General features: G+C 41.3%; 1 protein-coding gene across 1 annotated transcript in view; it reads left to right on the top strand.

Annotated features, from left to right (window-relative positions):
- Positions 1–988: 988 nt before the first annotated feature.
- The window catches only part of yes1 (YES proto-oncogene 1, Src family tyrosine kinase), a 45,380-nt gene continuing 34,227 nt past the window's right edge, over positions 989–12,141 (top strand). The window contains exon 1 of the mRNA XM_036596974.1: positions 989–1,524. The gene's annotated coding sequence lies outside the window, so the exon portion shown is untranslated. The remainder of the gene's footprint in view (positions 1,525–12,141) is intronic.

The raw sequence follows: 12,141 nt of genomic DNA on the forward strand, positions 1-12,141 counted from the left end.
CACATACAGCAGTATAGCTATGTTCCCACCCCACCACCCGCAGTCTGATCAGATTATTTTTTTTCAGGCTAACACATCTAATGAAACAGGAATCTTGATGTTAATGGCCGAAATCTATAAGGAACCTGAATTAGACTTACATATCCCAGTCTTGTACAACCACACATACCTCCAAAAAATAAAAAACAAAACATTTTAATCATATGGGTTGACACCTAATAGAATGGACATTCTATGAATTATTTCATCTAATACAACTTAAGTGTCTGAGCACCAATGTTTGCAAACAACCAGCCTCAATCAACATGCCACACCAGTATATACACTAGTAGAGTAAGCTAAGCAACATGGCTACAGTCAGCATTTTTCTTCTTTTTGAGGTTGTCCAAAATATTGTGAGAATGCACAATCTTGAAGCCATTATTGAGAATCGAATCAAGTAGTGGGCCAAGTATATCAGTACACCCCTGCTATCTATTTATGTATATTCCCTACTGAAAAAACAGCACAGACCAGTAAGCATTTCATGCTGGTCTATTGCTGGTCTGGTTCTGGTTTAGCTGGTCACCCCAGCATGGTCATGCTGGTTGACCAGCATACCAGCACAAAACACTACATATGCTAGTTTTGGTGATGATCAGCATATTAACTTCCATTGCTGCTGACCAGCATACCATCATCCAAAACACAACATACACCTCCCCGGAAACAGCCAGTAAAGTGGAAAAGCTCTCTCCTGTGGTCTGGCTGCAGTTTTGGGATTAAGGCCTATCAATCAGTTTCAGCACAACCGAGCTGCACACATGTAACCGAAAGAGGGCGCCAAAGGCCTGTTTAAATCTCAGCCACGTTAAAAAGCCCCTCTTTAGAAATGTGTCGATTTCATTCGAGCTCAAAAACTGCGATATCCATGCTTTCGCAAATCCCACACAAACATCCTGTTTCTTCTCCCTTCGGACTCCTCGTGTTGACATTCCCGCCTCCGAGCAGGAGAGACAGCGCATGGCGGCCATGTTGTGGGATGCAAGTTAAACCAAGTGAGGGAGAGAGAGAGAGAGAAAAGGGGGGAGGAGGCGGGGAAGGAGGAGGAGGAGGAGGAGGAGGAGGCATGAGCTCCAACTGCAGGGACTCCTCTCTTCTCCTCAGGCTGCCTTTTGTCATGTAGCCCAGCCATACCGGTTCCGGTTTAAAAGGGTTTTGTTTTTCAGTGCTCGGTCTCCATTACTCCCTCTCTCCTCTGGCTTTGGACTGTGTAACAAATATCGAGTGACGTGACTGGATTTGATAAACCGCTCTCGGATTTTCTTCTCCTCAAAAACTGAACACAACAATCAGTTCCTCTCTCTCCTCTTTCTGTCCGGGCTGTTCGTGGGAAGCGTGGAAAAAAGGGAATGGGACAGGCTGGGATTTCCACTTTGTAGCTGCCAAACGACTTCTGAGTCTGTCCTGCACTTCTGTTACTGTTAGCTGAAGTTGTGGTGGTCGTATGTAACCGCGGGAAAGGAAGACCTTAAACGCGTGAAGGTAAGAAAGCGGGATCTCCATGTTGGCCGAAGTGTGGCGGCTGTGGAGTGAGTGAGTGAGTGAGTGGAGTGGCCTGCCTGGCCTCGCTACGCGTTGTTGGGAGCTTTATCTAAAATGGTTGGACGCGAAAACGCCGTAACAGAGGTTAATTCGCCATGTTATTTTCGAGGGAGTCGCCGTATTGAGCTGTTTTATTGCGTTAAAACTAACAAACTGGAAAACAGTCCGAGCAGCGCTTTTGCTGTCGGCGTCGGTTGTGTGTAACTCGGCGACGAACTGAAACGTGGCTCTTCCAAGTTTCAAGCCTGAATTCGTGATTTCCATGCAAAGGCAAACGGCCAAGCCCTGGTGAGTTTACTGAGGTCCTCTAATAACCTTTCCTATTCACGTTTCCCTCAGCTTTGTGTGAGAAGTATCGACCTGAGGCCTTGGTCAGTTGTTCCCAGACTTCCTAGGTTACTTAGCCCTTTATTTTGCTGCTGCTACCACAGGACAAGGAAGAAGACTAGTTTTTGCATGTAGGCTCATGGCAGTCCTGTTTGGACTGGGGAATGCTTTGCACTGATTGAGTTTTGTTAAATTCAGGAATTTCAGACATTGTAGCCTTTTTATTCATTCTGTAAACGCTTATGTTCTCTCCCAGCTCCATTTTTGTCTTTGTCATCCAGAAGGCCAAACATTTTTGGACCTCTGAAGTCTCTACAAACTTAGTGACAGCACTGCTTGTACTGTGATGTACATCATTTCATCATTTTTTTTTCTCTCAAAACAATGCTGTTTGTGTGTCCAAGGGTGCACAAGAGCCAGCGTAATCCCCCCTGCCATAATCCTGTGAGCACAACCTCACCCTCATTGAGTGCTGTGTCCGTCCTCCCTCCCTCAGCAGAGTGAACTGTGCCAGTTCCAGTGTGGAGATCAGTTTCCACTCATTGAAATGTTCACCATTCACTGTTTCTGGCCTCTGAATGGTCTTCCTTTCTTGAGGTCTTTTCACAGTTTGACAACAAAGACAACCTGTGATGGCACCCCACCCCCAAATTTTCAGTTTATCCAAATCAGCGTTGGAGGAGTAGCTATTCTTAGTTGTTGAGGATGCCAGTGACATGGTCCTGTAGAGCAGAGGGGTAGTCTGATCTGGGACAAGCAAAGCTCAAGTAGAAGAGCTCTTTGGTAAACAGATCCGACAACCTAACTTTAAATCTAATGAGCCGTGAACAGAAGAATAGTATAAACGAAGGCAGGCAAAGAATAAACACAAAGGTCTTCCAGAGGCTCGGCTTGGAGCCTCCTTGGATCCTGCGTTCAATTCTCTCTAATTTTGCTCATTTTCGAGCCTGCCTGAGAAGAGCTATGGTCCATGAGGTTTACCTGTGAGCTCCACTTCTTGTGGGCTGGGGCCATTAATGGGTTAAAATCGCTTATAATCTGCCTCACCATTGGGGGAACCCAAATGTGCTCCATGGAAAAGTGTTGCTCAGAAATGCCATCGTAGACATTGAGTGAATCTCATGCCTGTAATTGTTCATACTCACTTCCTCTTTACTTGCAACCTTTCCTCACATCTTTGCGCCTCCATCTGAGGACACAGAAAAGAGGTGTGATGACCGAGGACGTCATTCACTCAGTTGTTGCTTTCATTATCTGACCTGCCCGTAATAAACAGTTCTATTAACTGGCTTCACATCATGCTTTATTGAAATTCAAATACATCAATGATTTAATTAACTTTCGCTAACCTTTCTCAGTGTCCCCTTATTAACGAAATTCATCCAATAAAAACAAAGGGGGAGGTGGACAATATTGTGCCACTGACATCACATGCTACAACATAAAATCTGTTTGTGTAGAATGCACATGTGTATCCTCACTGTGGACGTCACCTCTGTTCCGCCGAGTGCATGTAAAGAATTGATACGTCCTTAAAGATGGCGGATTTTGATCAATTTCTGGGTCATGGGCTGAAGGATGGAGGAGAAGGGAATCAAGGGGACTTCAGTTAGGGTTTTGAGATTCAGCCATTCTACCCTTCACTCCCAGTCCTGGAGGGCAACAGCATTTTTGTTTTAGCTTTTCCTTCTTTTGTGTTCCTGATTCTCTGATTCTGTGAATTGGCTCATTGGTTTGTGCTTCAAGAGTTGATTTGGAACGGCAGAATCTCTAGAAGTGAGACTGTTCAGAACAGACTAGACCAGTTCTGGTTATCTAGGACCCGTGCCCTACACAGTTTGGTCTTTTTCCTGCTATGACACAGCTACTACACCTGGTGACTAACCTGCTGACTTCGGGTGTGTTTAAGCAGGAAAATCACTAAACTCTGCTGGACTCTGGCCCTCGAGGTCTAGAACCAAACACCATTGTGCTGGACAGTAATTTAGGCTAGTTGTGGCAGACTCAATTTGTGTTAAGGGAATAGGGAATCAGGATGTTAGTGGGTCTGTGTGAATGATACTCAGAACTTTTAGGAATGATTAAATTGTCTAAGCGCAACAGAATTCCATGTGCTTCTGTAGCGAACCTTTCTACTTTAAAGTCCTGCATTATGCATGGCAATAGAAAGAGGTCACCAATTCTCTTTCCCTCATTTTCTGCTTCATTTTTTCCTTTTTCGCGTTCCGTCTTCTCCCTCACTCCCTCGTTCCAGTCTTTGACAGGCACAGCAGGTGGCTTTTGTGGTATGAATGGACTCGGAAGGAAGTTGGTGCCCCCCCTTTTGCTTGGCTCTGATTGGCAGCAGCGGCAGGATGCCATGGCGATTAGACCATTCTGCAGTGCTGTGAGCATGCCAGCACAATTACAGAGTTACACTTAAAGTGCTGCAGCCAGTCGCAGCCCAGCTCTCTATTTACAAACACAGCATTCTCAGAGCAGAGCAGCTTCTCCACTTCACTTGAGTCTGGCATAGTGCGACTCAAACGTGAAATATAGTGAGAGAGCACTGTGAAATCAGTGATTCAGTTTATGGTTCAGGGTGATTCAGCTTTGCGCTCAGTTCCCAGAAGCTTAGTGCTTCCGTCTTGCTAGATTGACAGGGCAATATATGTGGCAGGCCTTTTTACTGTCCATCTACAGAATGGATTTGAACATCTCTTTTTAAACCAGTAGTCCCCAGTCCTGGTCCTGGAATATCTCCTGCCCCGTGCAGGTTTGTTTTCCTTGCACCCAACACACCCGATCCAACTAATAGTTTAATAAGCAAGCTCTTCCTGAGCTGAAGTAGGAGTTTTAGAGCAGGAAACACTTAATGTTCAGGCCAGGGGTTATCACCTGTGGTTTAAAAAAAAACGATTTTGCAAAATATTAAATTTACACTTAATTTAACATAGCTAATTTTCTCCTTACCCCAAAGCTAAGAGGCTGCTATTACTAACAAGTAGAGATGCACTGTTAAGGGAATTGTGAGCTAAAATTTTTCAGGAAGTTAGTAGGTCATAAAATGTAGAAATTAGGGTTTTGACAAAGTGCAATAAAAACATAATTGATTCAAAATATCAATAAAATCCAAATATCTGTCCGATTCCTGTATTCTGCCAATAACAATATGACTTCATCACTGTGAACATCATCTCTACTAACAAGTTATACTCGGTTATACCTACCCATTAGCAGAACTCATGCCTGTATCACCACATGTGCCACTTATACTTCTACAGACTAAAAAGAAATCTCAAATAGATTTACTCATGCGGTTCCTAACACTATATGACTGCATGCATATAATGTTGCTTATGAAAATGAACAAAAATACCATAGCAGCCATTTTCTGAATTTTGAATCCGTACTTTTGTTCATTTTTATAGATTAGTGCATCATAAAGTGTCAGAAACTAAGCTAAATTATAATATTACCTGGTATGACATGGTTTAAGACAAGCGTGTAATTATTTAGGCAGGTGGTTTGTTTGATGCTTGGTGGCTTTTCAGTTTCCATTACTTGTTACCTCCATTAGCCTCGTAGCGTCAGTGCAAAAGTAAAGAGGCAAGCTTTGGACGCTGAACACATCTTGGCTGCTTGGCTACATTTGGAGTAAGCAGGGAAATTGTGATTTTATGCCGAACCATCACATTTATTGTGAAGCTTCCCAGGTGAAAACTGCACATGGTGCATGTGCGACTGGCAGCAGGGCCGCAGGGATTAGGCCCTTGTCTCTGGTTGTTATGTAACATCGTAGTGTCGCAGAGTCCTGTCTGGTCTGTGAGCGCTGCAAAGTTAAACGTGTTCTAATCAAGCTGTCTTTCCGAACAAGCACTACCTGGCTGCTCATCCAGGATAGGCCTGTCACAATCTCGACAGTGTAGCCAGTGATTACTTGCCATATAAATTATTGTGATTATTAATTTAACTTTTTTTTATTGTATGAAATTCTTGAGGTACAGGCCAAATTGTCTAGCTTTCTAGCCGTCAGTATTTACTAGCTCCCAACTATAGACAAACACAGCTCAAATAAACACTTGTAGCTACCTTCTAAGGTTGATATAACACAGGACAGAAATGAGAACCTTTGTTTTCATAAGAAACATGATGTCTCAAACGTGTTTATATTTTTGTTTATTTATATACATTTGCCTCAACCCAATGGATGAAAACGCACCCACATTCATGTTCTGTTGCGATATGAGCTCATAACTAGGGAAAATAATTGAGATCAGATTAAATAATTGCTTCAGACAATAATTCAATGATTGTGACAGGCCTGTCCAGGAGGAAACATCACAAACCTCATCCTGTTGCTGCTTTGGCGGTTACCTGATGTTGATACAGATAAATAGATGTTCAATACTTGTTTCAGCTTTTAAAGTAAACACAGCTTGTTGGCCCTGTTTGGTGTGTCAAATTTCGAAAACATGCTCTAATACCCAGTCCTTGTCCATACCTGAGTATAAACGGTTATACCCACACCTACACCCTTGCTGGTTGGACTGCATAAAGTCTATGGCTTCAGGACCTTAATCTGGCCTGGCTGGTGCTGTACTCCTGGCACATGGAGCTGTCTCTTATGTCATGTGGTGTCTGGTGCCCTGGATGTTCAACCGTTTGTGTATGTATGTGTTAGATATGTAAGGATGCATGGTTATGCCTCCATCTGAAGGTGGTGACTTAACTGCAATTTCAGCACGTAATAATCAGTTTTATAATGGTTGTAGCGCAGCCTGACTGGTTGACAAACGTTCTACCTCTGTTAAATATTGTAGTTTATATTACAGGCCGCTCACGGTATCAGTATTGGCGGATTCTCTAGGTTTGAACCAGGCCCCAAGACCGCGGTGCTGCCCGAAGCACCTGGTTGAGTGAGGGCCACAATATGCGGTGTGCATGAAAAGCTGCTAAATGGTAATAGCTGACTGCAAGAGACTGGTTTTTGCTTTCTCTCTCCTTTTCCCCCTCTAACTTCCAATCTGGTGGCTTCTTTGGCCACTTGCATCAGACTGCAGCTTACAGTATGGGAGGTGAGAGGCTTAGCGTATAATATTTGATTGGCTTTGTATGGGATTTGTTGCATATTTTCATTATAAAGGTAGTAACAAAACTCACACCTGAAGAATTTCAACAGTTGTCCTAGATAACCTGTTGTATCACCCCCATACTGCTCCATGCATTGTTTTTCTTGGCTGTGCTCCACTCTGCTTCTTCCTTGGTGAAATTTGAGATTCCAGGGGTCACTGAATCATTTCCTAAAGAATTGTAATGAGTGGATCATTGTCAGAGATGTGCGGATGAGCACGCATGCATGTGTCGTGTTGGCTCAGTTGTCTCAGCTGTGTTCTGTAATAGAGCTTCTAAGTGGTCTCTGTACAGTCTTTCAGAGTTGAGCTGCATTAGTCATTCTCCACTCATTAAGGCAAATGGCACTGCCATTTCTAACAAAGCAGGCTCATATTATCTCATCAACACTGAGCAGATAATCTTGCAACTGTCAGAGTTAATTTTTGACTTTTGTACTCTAGAGCCTTCGAGAAGTGCACTTCATTAGAATGTGGGTCAAGTAATCACTGTGTAATGTGATTTACCCAAGGCGGAATGGAAGTGTCATTAGTTCTGTCTCGCTGACATCACCGATAAGGCAGGGCAGGCTTCAGTGGTTTCAATAGGATCTTACCCGAAGCCCTGCCCTTTCTTTTGTAGATGCTATTTAAGTGTTCCTCCTCCCTCACCATGTGTTCTGAATTTAGTTGACCTACCAGCAGGATTAAATACAGTTTACGTCTATAGATTAAAATAAAAAAATTGGGCTGTAAGGCTGTTAATGGGGATGCTCCAAATTTATTTTTTTTCTTATTTTGTTTTTGTCCATTCGTTAACATATACAGTTCAAGTTGGTATTGGCTTTAAAGCTAAAGTTTTAATCTATAGGCCATCTATAATGCATTAGGCATTTCATTTTCATTAGCTTTGTGGGTGTTTTAGCAGCTTATTGATTGCATAGTTTTATGCACAGTTGCATAAAGCAGTGCAACAACTGCACACTGTTGATTGCAAAGGTTTGTGTTTTACATAAATAGCTATTTTCACTTGCACTTGGATCATAATTCAAAGGCATGTCCTCTGTAATTTTTCAAATTGTGCCGTATAATGTGTTCTTTTTATGAAGCACAACATTGTGGGCAGTGATAGATTTTTCTTAACCCTTAGCTACAAAGAAAGCTGAGCTATTGAGAAACTAATAATTGCTGAGGACTGCATTCCAGTTTAACCAAACAGTAGTTATTTATAATAAACTGTGTCTCAGCGTCTTTTCACAGAAGTGATGAAATTGGTTTGCTGCATTAGTTCCAAAAGAAGAGCGTGTGACAGGATATTATGGTTTGTGTTGTAAGGAGTTAGGGTCTCCTCTTTAGAGCAGGTCTTGAAGACCAGAGTGGCAGTGTGTGTGATGCAGGGTTTGGCTCATGCAAAGCTGGAGGATGTTGAGGACCATTCATTGGTGCAAGTGGTCCCTCATCTTCATCCACATGTCTTAAATCATATGACCTGTTATTCATCAATAGGACAATTCCAGGCAGTTATAACTGGTCTTGGAAAGATCTGCAGCCTTTCATGTTGTCTCTCCTTTCCTATACCTTTCCTTATATTTTATTTTCAGGTTGCTAAATTAGAAAAAAAACAGAGCTGAGTCCTTTGGGCAATACAGTTTCAGAAATTGAAAAAAAAAATCAAAACAGTATTGAAATTTAAAATAGTATTGCAAAAAAAATGGCTCTTTCTGTTCTGATGGACTTTCATGTTCTGTCTTTAAATGAAAAAATGCAACTGGAACAATTTATTTAATGTTTCATTTCAGAATCCATAGATTTTGCACTAAATTCAATTGTGCTTTTGTGACACTGATTTCGTTTTCAGGGGGTTTGAAAGTACTATGCTGTATAAGGACTTTTGGCTGTTGTCACTCATAGCTCACAGTGTTTAGTAAGATCATGATTTTGCTCAAGCACACTCTGCTTTCAAATCTTCAGTTCTTCAATCAATGCGTAGTACATGTTCTGTACATTTGAGACATTCTTTAACACATTGAATCTTGACTAAACTCGGGCAGTAATGTAAATGTAGACACCCAATTGTCTGAATTATCGCAATGAGCAATATTGTGATCCTAATTCAGGATCACATGCAAGCACTACAGATCTTTACTCTATAGTGTTTTTTTGATAATATAATTACCAACTGGACTAATATTACTTAATAATTCTTTTACCACTGTTAACATCCAGTGATTCTCCATGTTTGTTTGGTAGGAAACCAAAATATTGCAAAAATGCCAAAAGGGAACAGTTAAATAAACACAAAGCAATTGTGACCGGAAGGTCGCCGGTTCGATCCCCTGAGCTGACAGTATGTGACTGAAGTGCCCTTGAGCAAGGCATCTAACCCCCAACTTCCCCCCCGGGCGCTGTGGATAGGGCTGCCCACCGCTCTGGGCAGGTGTGGGACTAACAAGGGTCACTTAACTAACTTAACTAAAAACAAATGGCACATGACAGACCAAAGTGATGATTTGCATAACATTTGCACTTTTTATTTTTAAATTTTCATGAAGTTCGATAATATCAGTTATTGGCCCAAGGCGAATCACTATATCCCTGTGATTGACCATCTGAAACTGTAAACTAAGGCCTGGAGACATGACACATGGGCAGACACAGGTGTTACAACCCTGTGATTGGTCCATACCTTGTATTTAGTAACCATGTTCTGACCACGCCTCATTTGTACCGCATGTTCTAGGAGTTACCTAGGCTGGTTTGAGTCACATACTATACAGATTCCTTTGCAAATGACACAGGAGTTATAACCAAATTTTCAGACTTGATTATTGTGGAAATAATATTGTGGATTTTTCTCCTTTGCTTTTCATCATCATACTTTCACGCAGGTCTTCTTTTTTTCCCGAGTTTTAATATTCTTGGTGTTCCTCTGAACTGGTCTGGCAGTTGTTTGATGTGTAACTACTGGGTATTTGCCCTCTCTGAACCGGAGTTATTACTCTGGCACCACCCACTCTGAGTCAATACAAAGGTCTTAGTAATGAGTAACTACAACGGATATGATATCATCAAGCGGGCTCTCCTCATAAGCATGAGTTCAGGAGAAATAACCTGACCCTGATTACACTTATATCTTTTTCTTATTGCCCGATGCACTTTTGTATAATTATGTAAATCAGCTCATTAATGTTCCATCCATTATCTGCTTAAAATGGCATAAGAGCTTTGGTCACGGTTTTGCTCTCTGTCTGTGGGAACGTAGTTCTGTGTGGGCAAGATTACTGCAAAACTTCACCCTCATCAGTTTGGCCTCGGGCATTTGTCACAGTACAATTTCATAAGGCAGTGATTCAGTGTTTGGCGTTCGTGCATCCAGCGTGATATGATTCACTCACTAACGTATAATTGACGTGACCTGAACTTTCAAACAATTTTTACAGTTTACAGTAATCTCTTCTCATTCGAGCTCTTGCTTGAACAAAACCCTGTAATTGCTGTCTTTCAGCTTTGACCACAAAACGTTGAAGGGGGAAAAGAGACATTTTCTTTGCAAAGCGCTCTAAAAACAGAATTTTAGTTTCACAATGTGGATCGATAGTATCACATTGTAGCCTTTAGCACTGAACCATAAAGAGCAGATGTATTTTTACATGCCTAGTGATGTGAGATTGTGATAATTGAATTGAATGATTATTTTCTATAACTGTACTTGGGATACATATATGTGTAGCAACATCATGACAGTTATGTAGCAGTTATGGTGGTTCATTTTATGTTTTGGGCAGTGAGAAATTTCACCCACGTACTGTTGGCGTACTCTCGCTGGAGCTTAGTTTGATCTAATCTTAAATTTTCAGTCTAGCAGTGGATCACTTTACCAGGTTATATCACAATGGGAACTTATATTGCCCTCATAACCTTTTTTCCATGATGTTTCTGGCATCGATCACCTGAAAAAATATAGCTTTTCTGTAGAGTAAACGTGTATATAAAGCAATTTTTACTCCAGAAAAGACTAACATGGTGGCAGCAGCGACAGCATAGCCTTTTGCTGTTATAAACGTTTTACCTTCTACATATTTATTTTGTGTGATTTTCTTTGTCCTTTTTTGAAAAGTAAGCCTCTGAACCTGGTTTACAAAAAGTTGTGCCATCCAGTTAATGTTGTTGCATTTGTTAGATTTCGAACATTAACATAAAGTCAGATGTGCTTTGTAGGACAGGCCCTGTGTCTTTTCAGATGAACCAGGGCTATGCTAAGCACTCGCACTGTGGACATTTTGCCCAGTGCTTACAATGGAAAGATCATTAGGAGTTGAAGTTTGGGGGCACCTTGGAACAGGAGTTGCCTGTGAGAAAGCAGTATTGGTGTATGCTTTGCTGTAGGGCAATGTGATAAACAGTAGACATGTGTCACGCCTATTTATGACCGTAACCGTCATGGAAATATAGTGGCGCAAAGCTTTACCTGCAGTAGCAGCAACATCACTCTCAAACATTGCATTAAGGCAGTCAGAGATTTCATCCACAATGTTGGCTTAGTCTATGTTGAGCAAGGGGTCTGTCTCACAAAGCGATATTTCTAGTTTATCCAGTGTGCATTAAACATCTGTAACATCATATCACCACATGCAGGGAAGCAGTATGCCACAAAAATATTCGTTTTTTTAATGGATTATAATTTCTTCATCTAGGGGCTGCTTAAAGTCCTTTTCAGAATGATTTAGAGCTCAAATATCAAAACAGTTATATGGTGGAAATGAATTCAAGCTGCATAAATAATGACCATGCTGTTCTAATAAATCAAAGATGTTGTTAAAACTGCATCTAGAATGCTGTAAAAAGAATCTGTTCCTGAAACTCCGAGGTTTTCAGTGCTGTCAGGAGTCAATAGCAGACTGAGGAGCCATAATAGTATTTTTGGAATTAAATCGCTGTGAAAAATAGTTATTGATTAGGGCCGTCACAGGAAATGATTAGACTTGATTAAAAACACTTGATTAAAATTGACCTTTTTTATGAATTGGCAGTCATTAGTTGGTAATTTTATTAATGATAATAGCTTCTTAGATTATCTTTCTCCAATGCATTTTGAGTTCTTTGAAAGACTATATGTAATTTATTGTTGTCAGGTCCATTT

The sequence above is a fragment of the Colossoma macropomum genome, unplaced genomic scaffold, assembly GCF_904425465.1.
Source record: "Colossoma macropomum unplaced genomic scaffold, Colossoma_macropomum, whole genome shotgun sequence".
NCBI lineage: Eukaryota > Metazoa > Chordata > Actinopteri > Characiformes > Serrasalmidae > Colossoma > Colossoma macropomum.